Source organism: Rattus norvegicus, chromosome 18, assembly GCF_036323735.1.
Source record: "Rattus norvegicus strain BN/NHsdMcwi chromosome 18, GRCr8, whole genome shotgun sequence".
In the NCBI taxonomy this organism is placed as follows: Eukaryota; Metazoa; Chordata; class Mammalia; order Rodentia; family Muridae; genus Rattus; species Rattus norvegicus.
The window spans coordinates 11,849,358-11,858,463 of record NC_086036.1 but is presented as its reverse complement, the minus strand read 5'-3'; the positions used below and the strand labels follow the sequence as shown (position 1 = coordinate 11,858,463).

General features: G+C 42.5%; 1 pseudogene; it reads right to left on the bottom strand.

The window, feature by feature from the left end:
* Window positions 1-773: 773 nt before the first annotated feature.
* Window positions 774-1,864, bottom strand: Lap3-ps1 (leucine aminopeptidase 3, pseudogene 1; annotated as a pseudogene).
* Between the last annotated feature and the right edge of the window lie 7,242 nt (window positions 1,865-9,106).

Sequence of the window (9,106 nt, the reverse complement as noted above, 5' to 3'; positions counted from 1 at the left end):
TTCTCTGTAAATTAGAGTAGATGTTGTATATTTCACTTTCATTTTGTTGTTGATAGTGGTTTAGGTCATCTAGAACAGTTTCGAATCTAGTAAGGATTTAGGGCAACTTCAGAGTCTTTCTTCCACTCAAAACCCGTCCTTCTTATTAGTAGTCATTCCTGTAGTATTTTTCTGGTCATATCTCAATGTCACCGGCTAATAACTTGCATTTGAAAATAATCACCCTTTGAAATATAGCTTTGGAGAAAACCCCATTTTATTTATTTTTTTACCAGAAGGAAATACTGTAATTTATTTACTGCTTTGGATCTAGGTTTTAAAAGTTTTAGGAAATGAACACTTAAATAATCTACCTTAAGAATCAAAACGTGGAAAATGTAACAAAGTCATTAATTATATTTTCCTTTGTATATTTTGTTGGTGGTGGGTTTTGTTTATTTTTTTTCCCTGAGACAGGGTTTCTTTGTGCAGCCATGGCTATCCTGGAACTCACTCTATAGACCATGCTGGTCTCAAACTCAGAAATCCAGTTGCCTCTGATTTCCAAGAGCTGGGATCAAAGTTGTGCACCACCATGCCTGGCTTCCTCTATACGTTTTTAGGGACTTAGGTCTTTTCCTGTCTTATAAAAATAGTAAATACGGCTTGAAAAATGCATACTATTACAAGATGTTCTAATAGTTTAAAGGACCTATATTAACTCATATATATGATTTAGATTTCCATGATTCAAGCGTACTAAAATATTCCAAAAATTAAGATTAAGAAAAGAACTAAGAACTGTCTTTGCTGAAGCGAAGTAAGAATTCAGAGTCCTTGTGGGTCTCCCACTCATTCCCTTCCCCAGATCGGGAACCTCATCTTTGTTGGTCATCACACCTGCTATGTCTAAATGTGCCCACTTCGTATGAGTCACCAACTCTTGCAGGAATGCAACAGCTGTACATGCACCCGCAGATCTGTATCTTCCAAGATCGTTTGCATCAGCAAGCTGGCAATCTATGACTTGTCTGGTATGATGCTCAAAGAGGGGCATCCTCCAGACTCGGTCCCCAGTTTCTACACTGGCCTCATAAAGTTTGTTCCACAGCCAGGGTGAATTGGTAAAGACTCCAGTGGCCCCTGATCCCAGGGCTATGCCCACCGCACCTGTTAAAGTGGCAGCATTGATGATGACCTTGGGATTGAAGGTGTGTGCATAAGGGAGTGCATCGGCCAGGATGAGCCTGCCCTCGGCGTCAGTGTTGTCAACCTGGATAGTCTTCCCATTCCTGCCTCTGACAACATCCCCGGGTTTGTTGGCCTTTCCGCTAGGCATATTTTCACAAAGAGGCACCAAACCTATGCTATTAATGGGCAAATGGAGCTTTGCTGCAGACACGATGGTCGAGCATATTGTTGCCGCTCCTCCTATCTCAGCCCTCATGAGGTCCATATTTGCAGAAGCCTTGATGGAGAGACCTCCACTGTCAAAGGTAATGCCCTTTCCCACAAACACTATGGGCGCTTCAGTTGCCTTGGGGCTGCCTGCGTAGTGGATTTCCAAGAACACTGGTGGCTCTTCAGACCCCTTGGCTACACTTAGGAATGAACCCATTTCTTGTTCCTTTATCCAGGATTTGGGTCTGATATGGACCTCTGTTTTACTACTGGCACTTTGGAGGTTTTTTTTTTTCCAGTAATTTCAGCAAATCTGGTTGGTGTCATCTCATTGGCTGGAGATTCCATCAGCTGGCGGGCCAAGTTCTGCTCGGAAGTAAAGAGGACTCCTTTCTCCCAGCCTCGAGATTACCACTTCCTGGAACTTCGCCGACACAGCCACCTTCTTTTCCTGCTTTAGGTCATCATACTCGTAGAGACCATTTTAAATATTATCACACAAGGTGTGCTTCATAGATTCAGAAAAAATGGCAAGATCCCTTTTAAACTATTCTTTAAAAAAGGTGTGATGTATATCATTTAAAATAATTCTTCCAATTTACTAATTCCATATTTAGGTCCTGAAACCAACAATTATTGATATCAAGGAATTTTATGTAATTGTTAGATTTTTGAATGAAAAAGTTGATTTATTTTAAAAATATAAGCCCCAAACTTATTGCCTCGCCTAAAATTACACTTATAAACATATTTACTGTTGTGTGTAATTTTAAATGCATGCTTGCTATTTCTCTAACGTTCTTTCCCCTCTCCCAGCTAGGCTCTGTGATCAGCAGTCGCCCGCCTCCCTCAGCTCCACCAATTGCCAGCTGACGCTTTTCCCATGAACCTCGGAGCTGCAGTTGTTCTCCACTGGTCAACCACCCCAGACCAAGCCTCTAACAACCGCCGGGGCTGTGCCCTTTCTTTTGCCCACCTGAGTCGCCAAGGATGAAAAACACCAGGCAACCTTAATATTTTAAAACTAGTCAGATAACTCAATGGCTGGGAGAGAATTTTGTATCCTAAACTTAACAGTAGCCTTTCCCATCCTCCTTAGCCTCACCTGGTGGCAGAGACTATAGGTGCCTTATATGACCTACATGTCCGCTCCACAGCCTGGCCCAAATCCGCAACCCTCCCCGAGTCCTCTTCTCTCCCTCCTGGGACCTGGAAATCCCACCTTTTTTCCTACTCCCAACGATTAGCTTCTGCTGTCTTTATTGACATAATCAAGAAACAATTAGGGAACCAGATTTTTTTTTTATTAACTTGAGTATTTCTTATATACATTTCGAGTGTTATTCCCTTTCCCGGTTTCCGGGCAAACATTCCCCTCCCCCCTCCCCTTCGTTATGGGTGTTCCCCTCCCCACCCTCCCCCCATTGCCGCCCTTCCCCCAACAGTCTAGTTCACTGGAGGTTCAGTCTTAGCAGGATCCAGGGCTTCTCCTTCCACTGGTGCTCTTACTAGGATATTCATTGCTACCTATGAGGTCAGAGTCCAAGGTCAGTCCATGTATAGTCTTTAGGTAGTAGCTTAGTCCCTGGAAGCTCTGGTTGCTTGGTATTGTTGTACATATGGGGTCTCGAGCCCCTTGGCAGGAAATAGAGAGGCAAAGATTAAAACAGAGACTGAAGGAACACCTTCAGAGCCTGCCCCACATGTGGCCCATACATGTACAGCCACCCAGTTAGACAAGATGGATGAAGCAAAGAAGTGCAGGCCGACAGGAGCCGGATGTAGATCACTCCTGAGAGACACAGCCAGAATACAGCAAATACAGAGGCGAATGCCAGCAGCAAACCACTGAACTGAGAATAGGACCCCCGTTGAAGGAATCAGAGAAAGAACTAGGAACCAGATTTTAATATCAGCCCCTCCCCCTAAAATTTACTACAAGTGTTTTTGGCTTTTAGTATCTAGACTCTTTTTGTGCCTTTCTTTTTTCCCCTCAAAGATCTGGTTTTATTAACTGATTTATGTGATCTTTGAAGCCTACACAAACATTTGACTTCATAAGATACGGTATTTATAGCATAGCTGGACTCAACAATGGTTCTGGGGTGTGTATACATGCACGAGTGTGCGTGCGTGTGTGTGTGTGTGTGTGTGTGTGTGTGTGTGTGTGTGCATTGAGTCAGTGTCTCATGTATCCCAGAATGCCCTTAACTCACTCTATATCCGATGCTTACTTCCAACTACCAATCTTCCTGCTCCTATCTACCACAAGCTGGGACTGCAGGCCACACCAGTCAAGTCTAGCAAACGTACCTTCTGTACAAGTTTCACTAGAGAAAATGCAGGAGTGTAAGTTCTTAGAAAACCCGAAGGAAGGGATATTTTAATTTCACAATAAAGCTCACAGACTATATCCTCAGGGATTTTAATGACCAAACTTTTATTGAGAATTCATTAAAAATTGTAAATGATTATTGAATAATATTCAGTAATGCATAATAACGTGAAAATGGGAAGTAAAGCATTAGTTCCAACTTACAGGTCTATACCAAGTCCATGTTGATAAATCACACGGTAGTGCTCCCTTCAGAAGCAACGCATTCTTTTAAAAGTCCTGGTGGAATAGGAGCGCAGTTGAAAACCACGTGAAGCCTTTCATGGTAAAGGTGACATTGCCTGGGTCTCTGCCCTCTGCCTCACCTTTCCTTTCCTTGTGCAACCACTGCTCAAGCTCGTGGCATCAGTTCTTCCTTTGTGCTAAGGATGACACACTCCATATCCTGTCCTGTCATCTTGCTGTTACTCTTGTGTGTCCATCTTTCTATGGACACGCCATCCTGACACGGGGTCCAAATGCAAGGTCAGCCACACAGAGGATAGAAAATTGTGTGCCTGTCTTGTCTAGGAACAAGAAATCACAAGTCACATTCAGAAAAACATACATACATACATACATACATACATACATACATACATACCATACATACATACATCTGTTTGGGACTCAGTGATCTCACTTCTTTGCCATCTGTATGCACAAATGATCCTAAACTATGTTGGTCCCTCTTTCTCTTTAGCATGTCCATGTCTTATTGCGTACTTACCTCACATTAGTCTCTCTTCATCTCCCTGTTTTAAATGCCTGTCAGTGAATCCAAGCCTCAAGCCTCAGGACTCCCCTCTGTCTTACTGGTCAGTTATGAGCCCACTTCGTCGCAAGGCCTCTTGGGAAATGCCAGGGGCTGATCAGCGCGTCTCGCACTTGCCACATGCAAACTAAGCAGCTAAGTGTAGCAGAGTCGGGCACAGAAAGTGAGACAGTTCTCTCTAGGTATTACGATGTCAGGGCAGTCTTGGTGTCTGTGACCTATTTTGAGTGAGGTGCGTACACACCAGTTTGCAGGTAGATTCCTTTCTCACTGGCTCCCGGCCAGATCTCTCTCCACAGAGCAGAATAGGACAGAACATCTGGGCAGAAAGCTGAGATGTAGCCATTGGGGAGGAACTTAGGTCTAGAGGTGTCAAAGAGAAAAGATTATTATTTTCACTTAAAGGAATGTAGTTTTTGAGATGAACTGAAGCCATTTTCTATGGAAGAGGCATTCTCCATGTTGACTTGCATTCACTCCTTGGCTATAAATTCTACTCAATCTTGCCTCTTTAGAAGGAGGCTCAGGTCTTCTCTAGCTGCTGGTTTTGGTTTCTTTTCTAGGATGCTGCAGGTGCCAGAGAAGCTTTCTTTTTTTTAACTACTCAGAGATAAGCATGGGGTAACGACACAAAATATTGCTAGCTGGCATTCTGCAGCCCACATGGGTGCTTGCTGGACTCTTAAGAAGAGATTTAGCGATCCAGTGTGTCCTCTGTGCAGCATCCTGATGCACGCATGGCTCTAGAGCGCTAGGCCAGGCTCAGGAGGTCTACTCTGCTCAATGCCATGGTGAACAGGCGTCTTCTGTGCTCATGGTCCACTTCCCATGAGCAATCAAGTCAGAGGCTCAGCATGGTGCAAAAGTATGTCTGACAACAACTCCAGATCATCATAGCCCTAAGCCGTGTGGGTTTCTTGTCTCTGTCTCTGTCTCTCTGTCTCTGTCTCTCCCCACCCCTGCCATCCTTCCCTTGCTCTTATAATTTGGTTTAAGGGTTTGAGGATAGGGGTGGGGAGCCAACTGCTCAAAACTAGACTCTTTACTTTCTTTAATCTCCAGTGTTTTGCTCTTCATTTTTTTCCTACTGGATTGGGGATTAAATTGAACAATAGCACCTGGTGATTAAAACAATGCGAAAAACAACTGGCTAGATGGCAAGGTCCTAAAACTCATGGATACATTCTTGGGTGAATAGATGTGCACACATACAATTTATATATACACATACACCACACACACACATACATACATACATACATACATACATACATACATACATACATACATACACTTTACAACAGTTTGGATTGTGTTATGGGCTAGGGAAGATAATCTCAACTGTCCATCCTTCCTCGAATTGTTTATAGCCACTATTTTGCTATTATTTCCTTATTTGTTTTTTGAGGCAGAGTGTCTCACTTTCCTAGAACTCACTGGATAGGCTAGGGACTGGGCAGCTAGTAATTTTCCTTTCCTGCGTGGTGGGATGACAGGTGCTTTTTTAAAAAACAAAACAAAACAAAATAAAACAAAACAAAGCAAAACAACTGTGCTCTCCAGCTGGTCTCTCCGGCTTGCATTGTTTTTATTTATTTTTACTGCATAAATATATATTTTGGTGTTTTTGTTATAATACCTTTTAAAAAGATTTATTTATTTATTATATATAAGCACACTGTAGCTGTCTTCAGACACACCAGAAGAGGGCATCAGAACCTATTACAGATGGTTGTGAGTCACCATGTGGTTGCTGGGAATTGAACTCAGGACCTTTGGAAGAACAGTCAGTGCTCTTAACCACTGAGCTATTTCTCCAGCCCTTGTTATAATAACTAAAATACTAATTTCTAGATGAAAAATTGGCCTGACTAAACTGTGCTGTTCTGTGCACAGTGGTTTTCATTTATTTCTATATTATTAATTAATTAATTAATTTATTTATTTAATTATTTATACATGCCTATGGAGATCTGAGAACAACTTTCAGGGGTTGGGTCTCTCCTTCCACCATGTGGGGGTCCTGGAGGATCAAACTCAGGTCTTCAGGCTTAGCAACAAGCACTGAGCCATCTCGCTGGAGGCTGTTGGGGAAGTTCTGGTTTCTTCAATGCTTTTGACAATTTGATTTTCCGAAGCAGATAACTATGTATGTAGCACACTGTAGGTAAATAAGTTGACTTGTACACTTATTTACTTATAGTAAATTTACTTATAGTAAATAAGTCATTACTATTTACGATAACATTTCAGTCAGGCTAATTTTTCATATAGACATCAAAAACTAAGATTTTTTTAAATATTATAATGAAAATCACAAAAAGTACATGCTATGCTCTGTCTGTTAGCATCAGGCTTTCTTGTGACTCTGGATCAGTGTCAGGAGTGACCATTGTCCTGATCTTATGCACCATTTTACACCACATCTTTCCCATTTGGCTTTCTTTGTTCTTTTACAGTGTGGGACATCACACACACTATGTAAAAGTTCAGCCGCTGAACTATGTCCCTACGTCCTATTTGGTTATTTCTAATCTGCACCACTGCGTTCAAGAGGGAACTGGCAAGGGTTATTTAAAAGAGCTCACAGGAGAGGCAAATGACTTCTGAGGGAGAAAGCAAAGGCAGTTTGAGAACACGAGGTGTACACGCCTGAAGGCTGTCAGAACTATGGCACTTGTTCAGCAGCTCGGCCATTTTCTGCTTTGCTGTTGTCTTTGCCAATGCAAACTCAATGACAATTCTGACAGAAGCACATAAATCACAGCAAAGGGAAACCTTTCTAAGTTGAGTCTCTAGACGCTAGTTTTCATTGAATTCTGTTTTAAAAAGTGGGATTTTCCTTGAGTTTTAAAACAATCTCACTTTTTATCAGACATTTCATGAAAATTATGTTTGAATAGCTCTAGATGGGATATTCCATCACACTGGACTTACTCAGAAAAAGCCCGTGTGGACATATGATAAGAAAAAACTGCCTTAGATGCACTTTGTAGAAGTTATCTTCTATTAGCAATTAAATCTCCCATCCAATCAGAAGCATATTTGCCTAACCCAGAGGCTGTTCTTCCCTTTTCACAGAGGGAAGGCAGCCGGGACGATCCGCTTGGAGCCCCTGGGACTTTTGGACATGGTTTTGGTTGGCGATGACTCATTGACTAGAAAAGCATTTTTTGCTATTGGAGAGAGGAAGACTTGTTTAAACAGGGCATCGTTAATCCCTCTTAACCAGGAGGCCACCTGGGTGACAATCCAGCACTTTTCACGCTGTGCTTTCATGTGGGTGAGTCATGGTGAGACGTTACAGGATTCAGTCATTGTAAAACCAAACAAAAACAGAACAAAATGAAACGTTAGAATAAATTGGTGGGTTCATAACGACCAAAAGTAGATGATATTTTAAGCAGTGTATTATTATTATAAGACATTTTAAAAGGTCAAGACAGTGCTTCGTGAAGTTGGGAACTCACTAACACGCAGAGTATGTCTCCGAGGAGCCGTAGGCTTACACCCTCTTTTCACAGCACCTTGTTACCATTGCTAGTGTCAGGGGCGGTGGGACTGAGTCCAGGCCCTGTGGGTGCTAAGTGCTCCTTCCTTTTTTCTCTGTGTCTGGTGGAGAGACTCTGATACAGCCTCTGCTTGTTCAAGGGAAACCTTAAAGGGAACATGCTTTAAGCACACGACATGCTTATCAATTCTCACATGCAGACTGGTCAAAACCGGTGTGAACAAAGAAGAGACATTGGTGGGGGCATGGTTGTCAGTAGAAGGCTGACTTTGGGGTGATGCTGAGAGCACGCCTACATAAGACATCATCAGGGGCTCCCTGTACGTCAGGAAGAATTTTGCAAGATGTGTTTGTGTGCATGCTCAGAAAACACACAAATTTACTGACCCTGGAACATGTGCTGTTTGCAGAACTGCAGTCAGAAGTTGAGAAAGTGGCCGAAATTTCCATAGTTTTAACAAGAGCAGAAGCCAAGTCTAAATCCTGAAGCCGCACCAGCTAGTCCTCATTTTAAGGCCAACTACGGAGGATGGCGATTGACTCAGCTTTCTGAATTGTTTTCCCCTCCAACAATATTGTTTGAATGCCAAGAGAATAAAAGGAGCAGGGGATGGGAGGTAGGGGTGGGGCAGTAATGTATGGGAAGAAATAAAATGCCAGGAGGACATTACTAGAAAAAATTGCCTATAAAAGTAACTGTCAAAAAAAAAAAGTGTTCACGTGAAAATCATAACGGACAGTAAAGCTGTAAGTTAGGACTTGGAAATTATTAGAGACCAAGGAACAGATCCCAAGAATTATAATACAGGAAAAAGGCAGAAGTGAGGAGAAGTTAATCAGGCTCCTACCAGATAGCTCCAGAAGATACAGCTTATGTGGTAGAGACATTTGAAGGTGAGAGATGTGGAGGTGAGGGGAGGAGGGAAAAGGGGGAGAAGGAGGAGGGGAAAGAAGGATAGAGGGAGTAGATGTGAAGGGAGAGGAAAGGAAGGCACGGAGCAGTAGAAACAGTAGGAAAAACCATTCTGAAACCTTTTTGGAAAGGCATGGAAGGGATACCTCTCAA